Consider the following 15737-nt stretch of genomic DNA (forward strand, 5'->3'; position numbering starts at 1 on the left):
CTCTGCCGCTGTGGTTGTCCTCTTGGTCCATCGTCTGCTGCGCGTTGTAATTCTCTCGACGAGGCGTCTTGTTTACCTCCAGTTAGATGTGTTCACCTGTGTGCTGCTTGGTTGCTTCTGTACTCAACGGCTGTTTCCATAGAACCCGCTCGTTAATTGGCTGCTGCACCTTCGTCGTTATAAAACCCAAGCGCTGATTGGCCGTAGTATATCTTCTCTTCACTATCGATTTTTCATTAGTTCTAGTATATTGTGGTCATGTACAATATCCTCACTCGCAAGGGCACCTGCTTTTATTTATTTTGTTTGTTGATGATTGTCCTCAGTGTCTTCGTACTGCGTTGCTACACTGGCAGAGAACAACATGCGGATTTACACAGTAAACCCGACGTTTCCTAACAAAATTTCGGAGTCTGTTCACGGATACTTTCTGAGTACTTTAGGATAAGGGACTCATCGCACCGCGGGCTCGTTACATACTCATGGCCTCCGGTGGTCCGTCACAGAGTATAACACAGCAAAATTGTGGGATTTATATGTCAAATGTAGTTCGCAATAACATCGGCAGTTTTCCAAAAACTGGGATCCTATTTCTTTTCTCGCCAATATTCATTGTAATTGCTGTTATAAAGTACAGGTTCATTTCTACTGACTAACACGTTGTACTGAAGTGTTTATGAAAATTCAGTACTTTTGTGGATTCCGTCGCTTACTACTTTAAATGATGTAGCCGTAGATGCACATTTATGTTTTACAGTACTTTAATTTCCACTTTGCACATCCCCAAAATAATACATAGTTATATGGCCAGTGCACTATTGTTTAAACTTTCCATATGCCTCATTAATAGTTAGCAGGCGAAATTCTACATGCTGCTACAATGTTTTGTTGTTCAACTTCTACGAGCTGTAAAACCTAACCACAATGTTTACAGTTCTTGAAGAATAATCAGGTACGTATAGAGCAGACACTGTCATTGTTTTTACACACTACTTAACTGTTTAACACTTGTCCCACAGTTTGTAGCATTGTTGTTGTTCTAACCAGCACAGGTTACTCCTCTGAAACGCAGCCTTGAACTGACTGTCTCGTGAGCAAAAATCGGGTTCTTACATATAATGACAATAATCGGTACTGAAACTACACATTGTTCGATGTTAAATTTACAGAAATTACAATTAAAACTTAACTCATTAAATTAAGTCAATACATCGAAAAATAGAGTCTTTTTAATAGTTTGATCTACTACAAGGGTTAAGCCGAATTATTTGTTTAAATCATGAAGTTAACAAATATCATTACGCAAACAATGCTTTTGACAAAACTGGCCCAGCACACGTTTTGTTACATTGTAAAGTAATGAGGTAAGTGCGTGTGCGCAGATTGTGGGGTTCCACATAGTACCAATCGACAGTGAGCTTCATTTTCCACAAATTTGCATGCTGAGCGGATCGTAAGTGATTGAAACGTGTGTTTCACGTTGTACAAAACACCGCAAAATACTGTGGTGTCAGATTGATACGGGAGAATTAGTTTGATCGTTTATACATTTCTTGTCGAAACTGAAGATGTAGAGAACTGACTCTAAAGAGTGTGATTCCTACAAGAAATGATAAAAAAAGAATTTAGTCACTATTAATAACGCGATTTATTGAAGAATAGCTGTTTCTACAGACTCATCGACAGGCTGTCACTCACGTTTATTGTCATTTAAATTCTGCTGCACACGAGATACTGAGTCTTTCGTGTGGTGTTGAAGATTTCTTTCAGTGGTGGTGTCCTATAGCAATAACCGATATTTAAAAATGGATTGTATTACTTTAATCGGGCCTGAAAGCGAGCTAAAACAAAGAGTAACTTAAGGTGTGCTGAAACCTTCCTGATCACGTTTTATACCGTCATTGGCTATTACTGAAGGAAATTGAAAATAAATGCGTTAACATAAAGAGTGCAGCAGGAATTCCACTCCTAAATTCCGAGAAGGACAAGATGGATGAAATTAATACACAGAAGGCCTCTACGGGAAAGCTCTCGTGTCTGATGACGTGACAGAAGAACAAACGATAGGCAATACGGAAGACCCAAGGCGCACAGTATTAGAGTCGGAGTTTAATAGAACTTTGGAAGATTTGCGATCAAATACGACGGAAGGTATAGGTAACATACCCTCTCAATTTACTAAATCATTTGGTGAAATGGAAATCAAATGACCATTCATGTTGGTGTATAGAACCTATGAGACTGGAGATGTACCATCACATTTTCCAAAAAATATCATCTACACAAGCCCGAAGACAACAAGGGCAAATAAATACGATGACTATCTCACGATCAGCTTAACAGCTAAAGAACCCAATTTACTAACTGCAGTAATATGCAGAAGAAAGGAAAATGAAACTGAGGATATCTAAGCTGGCATTTAGTTTGGATTTCGGAAAGATAAAATCACCCGAGAGACACTTCTGAGGTTGCCCTAGATAATGCTAACACGAGAAAAATGAAGACACATCCATAGGTTTTGTCGACCTAGAAAAAGCGTTCGCCAATGGAAAATGGTGGAAGACCTTCTAAATTCTTAGAAAAACAGGTGTACGCAACAGGGAAAGACATTGGAACAATAGAGAAGAAAAAAGGATTAAAAAACGTGTAAGACAAGGATGTGTTTTCTTCTCCGTAATGTACAGTCTGTACATCGAAGAAGCAGTGACGAAAATAAAGCAAAGGTTCTCCTATAGCATTAAAATTCAGTATGAAAAGATATCAATGATAAGAATTGATGTTTCATTGCCATTCTCAGAGAAAGTAAGAAAAAGTACACGTTGAATCGAACGAACAGTCTAAAGAGTACAGAAGAAAGGCGGAAGAATTCTGCTACCTTGGAAGAAAAATAACAGATTACAGAAGAAAAAAAGGAAGACATAAAAACAGACTAGAACAGACAAAATGGGCGATTCTAACAAAAAGAAGTCTACTTGAATCAAATATCTGCCTTAATATCAGGAATAAATTACGTTTGTGGCATGGTACACCATCGACAGGAGAAATTAGTTTGAAATGTGTTGCTATGAAGAATGTTGAAAATTACGTGGACTCGTAAGGGACGAGCAGTTTTTCGCAGAAACTTTATGATCTGGAACAACAGTAGATTTAAGTATTGCAGAATGATTCCAGTCGACGGGAGTGACCATGTGCGAGGAATGCCCAAAAAGCAGATACCTCCTATTCATTTCTGTAACATACTACGGCGTTTTGAAAAGTAATGCCTCCGAATTTATTATGTGGAAACTTAAATCTTCTCACATAAAGCAAACGTTATTAACATACTACGTCTTTATTCTTCTCGTACACATATTCATTTTTGAACAAAGTCTAGCGACAAAAACATTTGTCGCACTGAGAGATCTGTTTGTCGATACCGCCACTGTAGAATATTTCACTTTGTTGACGGAGCCACAACCTCACCTCTGGTTGCAGCGGTTCAACGCTATGACAGTGAAATCCTCGCCGGTGTTATTTAAATTCTGTAAAAATGAAAATCTGACGGGACCAAGTCTATACTGTATGGAAGATGGTCTGTGATAGTGAATCCAAAGCCTCGGATTGTTGCACATGTAGCAGCGCTCGTGTGTAATCTGAAATTGTCATACTGAAGAAGAGGGTACTCCATGTGTTGGCGAACTCTTCGGATTCGAGATTAAATGACAGTACGCTGTTTCTCACTCACCAGCACAGTTACGTTGCACACCACCTTGTAACTCGCTACATTTCGGAACTCTCTCGCGGCAGAGATCCGCAAAAATGTAGTCATGAACAATAAAGATTTATATTGTTAATTACGTTTATTTTATTTAAAATAATTTAAGAGTTTTCATGTAAGAATTTTGGAGGCATTACATTTCTCCACGCCCTCGTAATATTCAGTAAGAAATTAATATATGAAGTTGAGGGAACACTATTCTTGTTGACAGGTGCTTTGTATAATAATTTGAAGCGAATTCTAGTAGATACAAATAATTAAATTCGCGAGCACTGTTCCCTCTGAATTTAACAAATCGATCGTCTTCAATGTATTCAGAGTATAAATAAACTGGAAGTAGTCTTGGTGGCATAAATTTTTTTAATGTGAGGACCGGTTTCAATCTTGTTATAAGATCATCTTCAGACCTACAATAATCAGGGATCCTTATAAACATGTAAAGGACGAAATCATATATTGATAAAACAGTAAATAACGCTGACATACCATAATTGTCTGCCGGAGGCGGTGGCGCATGGCAATCCTTTTGCTTGTGACTGGTGGTGTACTGCAGTGTGAAGGACGCCAGTCGCTAATTAAATGCTGACGCCCCGCCCACTGTCTCCGGCATAACGTCATGGGTAGCCAATCACGTAAGTTGCATTTTTTCCGCTTAAGAAAGTAACGTGGTAGTTACTATTAAGTCATTATTACCATCTAAGGAACTTATAAAACGGGTTGAAATCTTATAACTTATAAAATATAGTGTAAACAAGTAATTACTGCGACCTAAACAGTGTGGCCCTCTATCATGTACGGCTATCGACCAAAGCAAAGATGATAGCAAGGACGACACTCTAGTAACCATGGCTACCTACTCATCTTACTAGGGCCAAAGATGATGGCATGGACGCCACTCGTTTAATGGGAAGATTTATTTTCAGAAAGGTGGTCTTGCCATGGGAAATTCGCTAAGAGGACAATCACTGATATTTTTGTCAATCATAGAGAAACTACATTTTTTGAGACAAACCCCAAATTAAGCAATAAAAGTATACATTACAAAAGATATGTGGATGACACGTTATTACTTTTTAATGGTTCCAAAGAAGAGATTGATAAGTTGACGAGCAAACCCAATAATAGCCACCCAGAATTGAAATTTACGGTCGAACATGAAAATAATAAGACGATCAATTTTCTTGACATTCCTATTACTAATCGTGAAGGGAGGCACCAGTTTGCAATCTACAGGAAGCCGACTACTACAGATGTAATAATTAACTCCTCATCATGTCATCTACATAGATACAAAAACGCCTTTTTCCAGTCCATGGTAAATAGTATCGCTAAACTACCATTAAAAATGAGGCTGTGCGAATCGAGTTGACTATACTTAAAGAAATTGCTACAGCCAACAACTATGAAACCGAGTTTATTGATACTCTTTATGAGAAAATTAGCAACTCTGTGCAAAATCTACCACAAATCAAAGCGAAGAATAAGTACAAGTTCACCAAAATGACCTATTTTGGCAATATTTAAGATATAATCAATAAAATGTTTATTGATATAAAACTTACAATCGCCTTTACCACTGACAATTTACTTCAACATAGACTGAGACACACTATGGACAATAAGAGTAATAAATACTTAAATTGCGGGGTGTATAAAATCACATGCAATAATTGTGACAGTCATTATGTTGGCCAAACTGGTAGAAATTTTAAGATAAGGTATCATGAACATATTACTTGTACATCACGTAGTAAATCTATTTTCAGGCAACACATTAACCAAAATAAGCATTCTGAAGGGACTATCAATAACAATATGAGTATCTGGCACACTGTCCCTAAAGGGTTTTATCTTAACACACTTGAACAACTTGAAATTTATATACATGGGAAAAAAGTTCCAGAAACTCCACTTAAAGATCAACTAGATTTCAGAGAAAAATATTTATTTGATCTGTTTGAGGAATTACTCTAAAATACTTCACCCTTCACGTTGTTCCATTTGTCTGGGTGAGTACAGATGTCACGATAACCATATCTCCGCTGTAATGATGCCGTTTAATTAGTGTTTCTACACAATTATTGTCGATTGCGTTTGTCACGCTACTGCTTACCACATTTGTTTACAACGTTTGTATTTTATTATACCATATGTCAGACATTACGTCAGACGAATGTGCCTCTGCTCTTCAATATGTTTAGTATTTTTAGTAATTTATTATGCTTTATATTCTTTGTGTATTTATTTACATGTGATCGTCGTTATACAACATTTTACGCTGGATTAAGTTCGTATGTGCACCAATTAATTTTCTTGCCTTATGTAAATGCTGTATGTCACGTATCTGTGTTTTACTGTTGGCAAAGGGTGGTTTTCACCCTACCTTGCTATGCCAGGAGTAATTGCTACATTTATGAACACTATATTTCAATACAACATTATGGTTAGCGCAGACATTATTCCGTCTGCCCATGACGTGACCATCCAGACAGTGGTTGTATCTGTTCTTTATTGGCATAATGTCAATAATTTTACGCTCATCACAGCCATCACGTTGCATCCTATGCAGACCAACGACCGTAACGGTAATATAGCTCTTACTGTATAAAATTTCCTTTAACATTCCACTACTGATATCACATTTCAGACGTAACATTTTTTGAAGTTATCTTGACGAGATGTTTTTTAACTCAAATTTTAATGGTAACAGTAACTCATGCGCATATCACTTATCCATATCATATAGTATCTATCTTCGTTAGGTCTCCTGGCATCGTTAGAGCGACCAGGATGCTTTCCCGACAGATAGCCTCTTTGGCCCTAGTAAGACGAGTAGGTAGCCATGGTGTCGCGTCCTTGCTCTCATCTTTGGCCCTAGTCAGATGAGTAGGTAGCCATGGTTACTAGAGTGGCGTCCTTGCTATCATCTTTGCTTTGGTCGATAACAGTTTATGACAGAGGGCCACACTGTTTAGGTCTCAGTAAGTACCCGTTTACACATTATTTTATAAGCTATGAGATTTTTAACTTTTTTTATAAGTTCTATAGATGGTAATAATGACTTAATAGTAACTAACACGTTACTTTCTTAAGCGGCAGAAATGTAACTTACGTGCCTCGTGATGACTGGGTGTTGTGTGATGTCCTTAGGTTAGTTAGGTTTAAGTAGTTCTAAGTTCAAGGGGACTGATGACCATAGACGTTAAGTCCAATAGTGCTCAGAGCCATTTGAACCATTTTTGTAACTTATGTGACTAGCTATCCATTCTCCGGCAGACAATTATGGTATTTCAGCGTTATTTACTGTTTTATCAATATATATGATATCGTCCTTTATATGTTTATAAGGATTCCTGTGTATTGTAGGTCTCAAGATGATCTTATAATAAGATCGAAACCGGTCACCACATTAAAAGAATTATGCGATCAAGACTGCTTCTAGTTTATTTATAATAATTATAGATTGCTGTTTCCTATAATAAGAACTATGGTCTTCAAAATGTTATTCAGAGTATCACTGAGCTGTCCTTCAACAAAGTATGGGACTCCTCACAGTTCGATTCCCATGAGTCGTAACGCAGTTTACTTGGTCTATTAATATAGTTTTCATATTTTTGCAATTTTTTGTGCCTGTGAAACAGAAACTTGTCCCATGGTTCCGATTCTACGATAAGTTTTTCATTTACTCTAAAATTCTACCGCGAGTAGTTTCAGTCCTTACAAAAGGCTCTAGGCTGGCGGCTGTTTGCCTTACCGAAATGGCGGAATTACTGCGGTTGCAGTAATATTAGCGCATCGTGTACCGTGGTTTATAAAGCGAATGTCGTTGGGTGCTGACTCTTGCGCCCATACTAGAGAGGTGCTGCTGCTTAATTTGACTGCTTGCTATTGGTCGATCAGCGTTGATCTGGAAAGTGACCTGTTGCAAGCCACACAAGTTGTAGAACATGGCACTGTCCTTTGAGGCCTGAGTGATTACGTAAGCCGCGAGGCTGAGTGCAGTGACGTATATGGCACCAAAGGTGAAAAGCTCGCTAACCGTGCACCTGTATATGAAATATCACTCTGTCACTTTAAGTTTTTCAGCTCATCTGGAACAACGGAGCGAATTAATGGGCACGTCACCTACAATTACCGTTACACAAAAACTAATAAGTTATCAAAACATATTACAGTTCCGACAATGCTAATATTTGTATCATTATTGTACTTGACAGTTATAAACAAGGATTACTATTGTTTTATCTACATGGAGGTCAGTAGAGATGGAACACTGCTCGAACCAGACTATTCATCGTCATATACTATAAAATTATTTACACCAACTTTCGTGACAACGTTCGAATTATTGCATCAAATAAAATTAAATTATCCTCGACACTGAAACTGTAATCGGTCGTTAAATATAGTAATACATTCAAAAGTAAAATGTACTGCTCTACTTAAATAATCTTCAGGATCGATGATCATTAGGCTACAGCCACTTATGTGGAGACGACTCGTCTCCACATAGACTTTAATTCTGAGATAGTCCGCCCCCGGTAGCTGAGTGATGTACTCGCTTCGGCGGTACATATACTAAAATTGGAACGATACAGAGAAGATTAGCATGGCCCCTGCGCAAGGATGACACGCAAAATCGTGAAGCGTTCCACATATGCCGGCATGGTAGCTCAGCGTGTTCGGTCAGAGGGTTAGCTGTCCTCTGTAATAAAAAAACTGAGTTCACCGATCAACAACGAACCAAAACGGGTGTGTTACGACGTCCGCCCCAAGCAGATACAACGAACGAAAGAGAACACCCAATGAGATTAAAAAAAAAAGTGGTCAGCGCGACAGACTGTCAATCATAAGGTCACGGGTTCGATTCCCGGCTGGATCGGAGATTTTCTCCGCTCAAGGACAAGGTGTTATGTTGTCCTAACCATCATCATTTCATCCCCATCGACGCACAAGTCGCCGAAGTTGCGTAAAAAATCGAAAGACTTGCACCGGTCTACCAGAAGGGAGGCTATAGTCACAAAACATTTACATTTTTTATTGTGCAATACATTCAAAAATTTACATTGCTTGTCAAGTAAAGGAGAGACGGATGTAGCATTTATTACTTTGAGTGATAGGAAACCAAACGAATTGTGCATTGTCGAATACAGTGTAGTGAATGACTTAATCGTGACTCTAATGAAAATGTAATAGGAGTGGGTGAGACTTGTAGCAGGAGGAATGGATAAATCAGTCATGTGTTCTAGGAGATTTTTCATTCTGGAAAGAGCAGACAATCAGTTATTAGCATCCTACTTAGACAATAAATAGACATCATTTAGTTCCAGTATGACGGACGTAGAGGAATTATGAGTTAAGTGAAACGCACTGTAAGTGGAGAAGTATGAGCCGAGTAAATGCACTAAAGACGGAAAATATCCACTCTGGTTTAATAACGTAATTCGGAAAATTCTAAGAAAGCTGAGGTTGTTGCACTCTCGGTTCAATAAAGAAAAGGAAAACATTGAGACGGAAAATTTATTAGAAATTTCCTCGTGTATAAAAAGATAAATATGCGAAGCTTACACTAACTTCCGTCGTTACACCTCAGCGAAAGATGAAAGATCTTGCCGAGTACTCGAGAAAATCCTGGTCCTACCCAAAATCACTAAGTGTGTTGAAGACTTCTATCCAGTGCCTCGTCAACCAGTCTCCTGTGGCAACAGAAGACAGAAAAAGTGAAGCCGAAGTTTTAAATTTTGTGACAGGGAATCATTCACGCGGCAACGACCTTGCCGCAATGGATACAGCGGTTCCCGTGAGATCACCAAAGTTAAGCGCTGTCGGGCGCGGTCGGCACTTGGATGGGTGACCATCCCGGCCGCCATGCGCTGCTGCCATTTTTCGGGGTGCACTCAGCCTCGTGATGCCAATTGAGGAGCTACTCGACCGAATAGTAGCGGCTTCGGTCAAAAATATCATCTTACGTCCGCAGTATTAGAATTACGAAATGAGCAATTTAAGTGAAGTTACAAAACTACAATGGTGTCCAAAATTAAAGCAACAAACTGCTATTTCCCCGTCCTGAGAATAATTCACGATATAGTCACACAAGTTTAACAGATGTACATAGGATCGAGTTCTGCAAAGAAGATGGTATTCCGATCAACGGGCAACCACGCCAACAATGACGTCGGGACACCTATCAAACGGAGTATTGTTTTACGGGTAGTCCCACGACCACAATTGCTGTGTGTACTGTCACAGACGGTGCAGTATGGCACAGAGAAGATGACTACCAGTAACTCTGCAGTAGAGGGCCGTAGGAAGAATGGAAGCAGGACAGTTGAAAACTGATGTGGCCAGATGACTTAACATGAATCGTTATGTTGTTTCTCGGATGATGTGACAGTTTAGAGAAACCGAAACTGTATCCCGAAGACCACGTCACGGCCGACCACGTGTGACATCATAAAGAGAGGACCGTTATTTCGCTGACGTTCCGCCTTAGTGCTGCACTGCAACTGGCATTTAACCTCGCAGCACCCACTGTTCATGCTGTACCGAGGCAAAGTGAGTAAACACGGCTTCGGCAGAGTGGCCTTTATTGTCTAGGACTCCATCTGGACGCTCGAACAGAGGGCCAATTTTCTTTCACACATGACTGCAGATATGGTCTGGAGAGTGGCTCTCGACGGATTCGCTTATGGTGCGCACGGGGAACACGATTTCGGGACTCAAAAATTGTGGAAAGAGACAGAAATCGACGAGGATCCCTAATGGTGTGGGCAGGGATTACGTTGGCCACCCTAACACCTCTTCATCAAATTGTGCGGGTGAACCGGAAAGGTTTAACTGCTGGCAGGTGTCTTGACGAGATCTTGGGACCTCATGCACGGTTGATGCTAGGTGCTGTGGGGCATACTTCTCTTTCAAGGACAATACTTCCCGACCTCATAAAGCATGGGTGGTTGATGTTTTCTTAGAGGCGAAAGATATTCCACGCCTGACGTGGAGTGTTCACTCTCGCGATTTGAATCTCAGAGCATACCTGAGGTGCACCAGGGAGGCGGGTTGCATCACGTTAGAATCCACCAACCACTCTCGAGGACTCGTGAGAAGCTCTGCAAGAAGAACGGGCCTTATTGCCTCAACGTGGGTCTGATGACATCGTTCTCAGCATGTCCTGTCGTTGTCGTGCCTATTTTGGTCCCAGAGGTGGTCGCACTCAATACTGAGCACATTAACCAGTTTTCGGTATGTGTGTACAAACCCGTTAAATTGAAAAAAAAAAACGAACATTTTCACCTACCGCCATAGTTGTTGCGATTGTTTACGTTTTGCAATCTACACGTTGTTCTTACTTTACTATCACTTGTTTATTGTATTTTGTGGCAAAACAAACGCAATATTGCAAAATTTTCGTTTGTTGCTTTAATTGTGGACATCACCAAATTCTGGTGGTTCTTTTCCAGCAAAGGACACTATTAACCAAAACAAAGAGAAAGTAATTTCCATTAGCGAATGTTACATTCAGTAAAGTAATCTAAATGGATATTTAGTTATCAGCTCAGGGCAGGCAATGAGCCACGTTAAAACACAGTATAAAACAAATGGCCAATGACAGAAGATCCGCAAATAAATTTAATAAACAATGCCCAATGGGCTTCAACTGCATCTCCAAGCCAGCGCAAATAATACTCCCAAATTACAAATTCGGCTCTACCCCAAAAAACAGGAACATTTGTAACATAGCGAGGCAGAAATCCTCAGCATTTTACATAGCTTGTCTTTCTAAACTTCGCATGAAAATGTATGCATATATATGTATGGTGACTGTTCTTTTTGATATGTCTGACATAACAGAAACAATTTTCATCCAGCAGCCACTATGAGTTGAGATGCAAAGGAATCACCGACCCTTGTCTGCGAGCGAGTATTGATTAAATCAACTGGGGAATTTGAAAATTTGTACCAGACCAACATTCGAACGTGCGTCTCTTGCTTAGTACACAGATACGCTGACCATTGCACTAGCCAGACACACCGGTCATCGCAACTCCATGGACTACCATTACACGCCTGCCATCAGACCCGAATTCTCAACCTACCCCAACACTACTTCTGTAGTGCCCCTTGCCCATTACCCTCATTACTTGTTTTATTTCGCCGATTCCCGTCCACAAGGAGAGACACTATTTTGATCCAGTTGCCACTATGAATTAGATATAATTAAGGCGAGGACGCCAGTGAACTCTAAAGTGCGGATGTCAACGGGGCTCCAAATCTTAAGGGAATTGCGAAATGCCGTGCTTAATGAGGATATTGGGCAAGGGCGCTACATTAGTAGTGTGCTGATAAGTTCAGAATGTGGGTGTGATGGGAAGCGCTGTCGAGGGTAGTCCGTGCATTTGCGATGCCCACTGTGTCCAGATGACGCAGTGATCAGTGCAAGCAGGCCGGTGGGGCCGAGCGGTTCTAGGCGCTTCAGACTGAAACTGCGCGACCCCTACGGTCGGAGGTTCGAATCCTGCCTCGGTCATGGATGTGTGTGATGTCCTTAGGTTAGTTAGGTTTAAGTAGTTCTAAGTTCTAGGGGACTGATGACCTCAGTTAAGTCCCATAGTGCTCAGAGCCATTTGAACCATTTGATCAGCGCATCTGCCGAGTAAGCAGGAAACCCGGGTTCGAATCCTGGTCCGGCAGATATTTCAACTACCCTCACTGATTTAACCAATGCCCGCTCGCAGCCAATGTCTGTAATTCCTTTGTGCCTATGTAAATATAATTTGAATTAGAACGCCCATATGGTTTCTGAGTATATAGTAACTGTCAAAAATCTCATGAATTATCCACAGGGCACAAAGAGAGCGGAGAGTAATAAGCGTGAAGCATAACAGGTTTACGAATGTGAGTACTGGTAAACGCCTCTTAGCAACAATGTGGTTGATTGGTAATGTGGTTGATTGGTTCAAATGGCTCTGAGCACTATGGGACTTAACAGCTGAGGTCATCAGTCCCCTAGAACTTAGAACTAAAATTAACCTAACTAACCTAAGGACATCACACACATCCATGCCCGAGGCAGGATAAGAACCTGCGACCGTAGCGGTCACGCGGTTCCAGACTGAAGCGCCTAGAACCGCTCGGTCACATCGGCCGGCCACTGTGGTTGACTGAAGCTTGAAACACGCAGTATAAGAGCACGACAGCAGAGATAATTCCAAATGGTTTCCCGTAGATTCTACAAATTAGGAATCAACCATAGAGTCCATTAGAATCAGCCACTTCGACATTATTGCATTTTCCGTAGATAAAAAATAGCGGACTTAATACCAAGCGCTTATTCCACCAGATTCGAGCTTCGTGTTTCTCAGGCATATAAAATGTCGGATTGGCAAGGCAGACTTTCGCTCAATGAGCTATTTAGTTCCAGCAGTGGCTTGCAGCGTCCATTCCCCGTCCATGTCCCCAACCACGTGCACATAGCTACTACTCGCGGCCTTTGGATGGCTGTTCTCCTGGTATCGGTCAGCAACAACTGAGGCCAAGCTGATCTAGGACAGCCTTAAGTCGACAGACAGACCGCGCGTGTGCCCCGTCCAGAACGCTAACAAGGCCGTTGCTGAACTGCAGGTATAGAGGATGAATCGCGCTGTCGATTACACATCGAAAACACGTATCTCAAATAAAACCATCAAACTTTTTCTTCACGGCTAGACCAGTACAGAAGACATAAAATTGGTTACACATACACAACATATACCAATAAGTTATTTTAAAATTTATATTGTGTGAATTGGCTATCAAATTAGTTGTAATTATGCACTGAACTTGAAATAATCACTAAGATGAAACCAGCATAAAGTAATACAAAGCACAAATAAAATGAGATTGGTTAGTTGCCACTGTGACGCAAAATACTTAGGGAACAGATAACAAGTTGAATTGATAAGACATGAAATACATATGCATATAGAAGGAAACAAACAGGAAATAAGGTGGTAGGCAATGAGTATTTACATGGACAATTAGTACAGAGGTATAGGATTAAAGGACCAAAAACGGAAAAATATGATTCTTAACACTACCACAATCATGCACAAGAGAAAACTGTCATCATTAGGATATTAATAGCATACGAATAAAACATAGATAATAATAGAAAAGCACACGCACACGCACAGATACGCACAACAATCCGCTGATTTTAGTGTAAGGCTCGCCACTCTTAACTTATTGGTCGGACTGCATATGTAATACTCAATGGTAAAGTGGTGGATAATGGTATACACCACTGTGGCAAGAAAATTTATTTTAAACATAACTGGAAGACGGGCATGGGTGGGAGCGGTGACATGGGAAAACGAGGCGTCCTTGCTGTCCATGAGGTTCGGCTTCACTGGCACTGTCTCCACCTCCTCAAAACAGTAGTCTTTCCTCTGCCACCCACCATTCCATTGTCTGATTTCTCCTAGATCCTGATAGCCTTACGTCTCTCTCAAATGACTGGAAATGTCAATAACAAATCTTTACATTTTCATCCAATCGCAGGCAATCAACCATATTTGTGTGATCACTGTAATGCTTCAGTACACTTTTCAAGAAGCAACGCCGGCTTGGCTAAGTTTCATGCATCCGAGAAATGCCTAGCACATGCCATCACATGGGGCAGTGAAATGAAAACGAGACAGGTGAAAAAACAGCACGTGAAATGCTTATTATTTTAAAAGTAATCATCACTGGTAATACATTAATCCCACTGTGAGACAAGGTGGCCAATGCCTTCTTGGAAAAATGTCTGCGGCTGCCCACGGAACCATGGTTGTACTCCTGTGGCACCTCTGCGTCCATAGCAAATCGAGTGCCACGAATGCCTCTCTACATGGCTCCAAAACTATGGTAACAGCATGGATAGGGCTCTGATATGCGTGGAGGGCGTGTAAGGGTGTCCCACCGAAATATCTGCCAGTATACCGGCATTTGCACCACCTAATTATCATATTAATGGCAAAGTTTAGCCATACGCACCACCAAACATATACACAATCTCCAAACTAAAATATGTGCCAAAAAGACTAAACAACAAACGGCAATCTATCAATTTTACTAGGCCCCACGCAAATATACCCAATGCATACAAAAATAAGTTATTTACTGTGATTAACGCTGAGGCCGGGTGGACGTACCGCCGAATTGCTCAACACGTGGGGCGTGAGGTCTCCACAGTACATCGATGTTGTCGCCAGTGGTCGGCGGAAGGTGCACGTGCCCGTCGACCTGGGACCGGACCGCAGCGACGCACGGATGCACGCCAAGACCGTAGGATCCTACGCAGTGCCGTAGGGGACCGCACCGCCACTTCCCACCAAATTAGGGACACTGTTGCTCCTGGGGTATCGGCGAGGACCATTCACAACCGTCTCCATGTAGCTGGGCTACGGTCCCGCACACCGTTAGGCCGTCTTCCGCTCATGCCCCAACATCGTGCAGCCCGCCTCCAGTGGTGTCGCGACAGGCGTGAATGGAGGGACGAATGGAGACGTGTCGTCTTCAGCGATGAGAGTCGCTTCTGCCTTGGTGCCAATGATGGTCATATGCGTGTTTGGCGCCGTGCAGGTGAGCGCCACAATCAGGACTGCATACGACCGAGGCACACAGGGCCAACACCCAGCATCATGGTGTGGGGAGCGATCTCCTACACTGGCCGTACACCACTGGTGATCGTCGAGGGGACACTGAATAGTGCACGGTACATCCAAACCGTCATCGAACCCATCGTTCTACCATTCCTAGACCGGCAAGGGAACTTGCTGTTCCAACAGGACAATGCACGTCCGCATGTATCCCGTGCCACCCAACGTGCTCTAGAAGGTGTAAGTCAACTACCCTGGCCAGCAAGATCTCCGGATCTGTCCCCCATTGAGCATGTTTGGGACTGGATGAAGCACGTCTGCACGTCTGCACGTCCAGCACGAACGCCGGTCCAACTGAGGCG

At 41.5% G+C, this 15737-nt stretch overlaps 1 non-coding gene across 1 annotated transcript; it reads left to right on the top strand.

The window, feature by feature from the left end:
* The first annotated feature begins 8311 nt into the window (after positions 1 to 8311).
* LOC126163328 (U6 spliceosomal RNA) lies at positions 8312 to 8418 on the top strand. Its single transcript, XR_007535219.1, has one exon. It is a non-coding gene; the product is annotated as a U6 spliceosomal RNA (small nuclear RNA).
* Positions 8419 to 15737: the final 7319 nt, after the last annotated feature.

Source organism: Schistocerca cancellata, chromosome 2 (assembly GCF_023864275.1).
Source record: "Schistocerca cancellata isolate TAMUIC-IGC-003103 chromosome 2, iqSchCanc2.1, whole genome shotgun sequence".
NCBI classification, from domain to species: domain Eukaryota; kingdom Metazoa; phylum Arthropoda; class Insecta; order Orthoptera; family Acrididae; genus Schistocerca; species Schistocerca cancellata.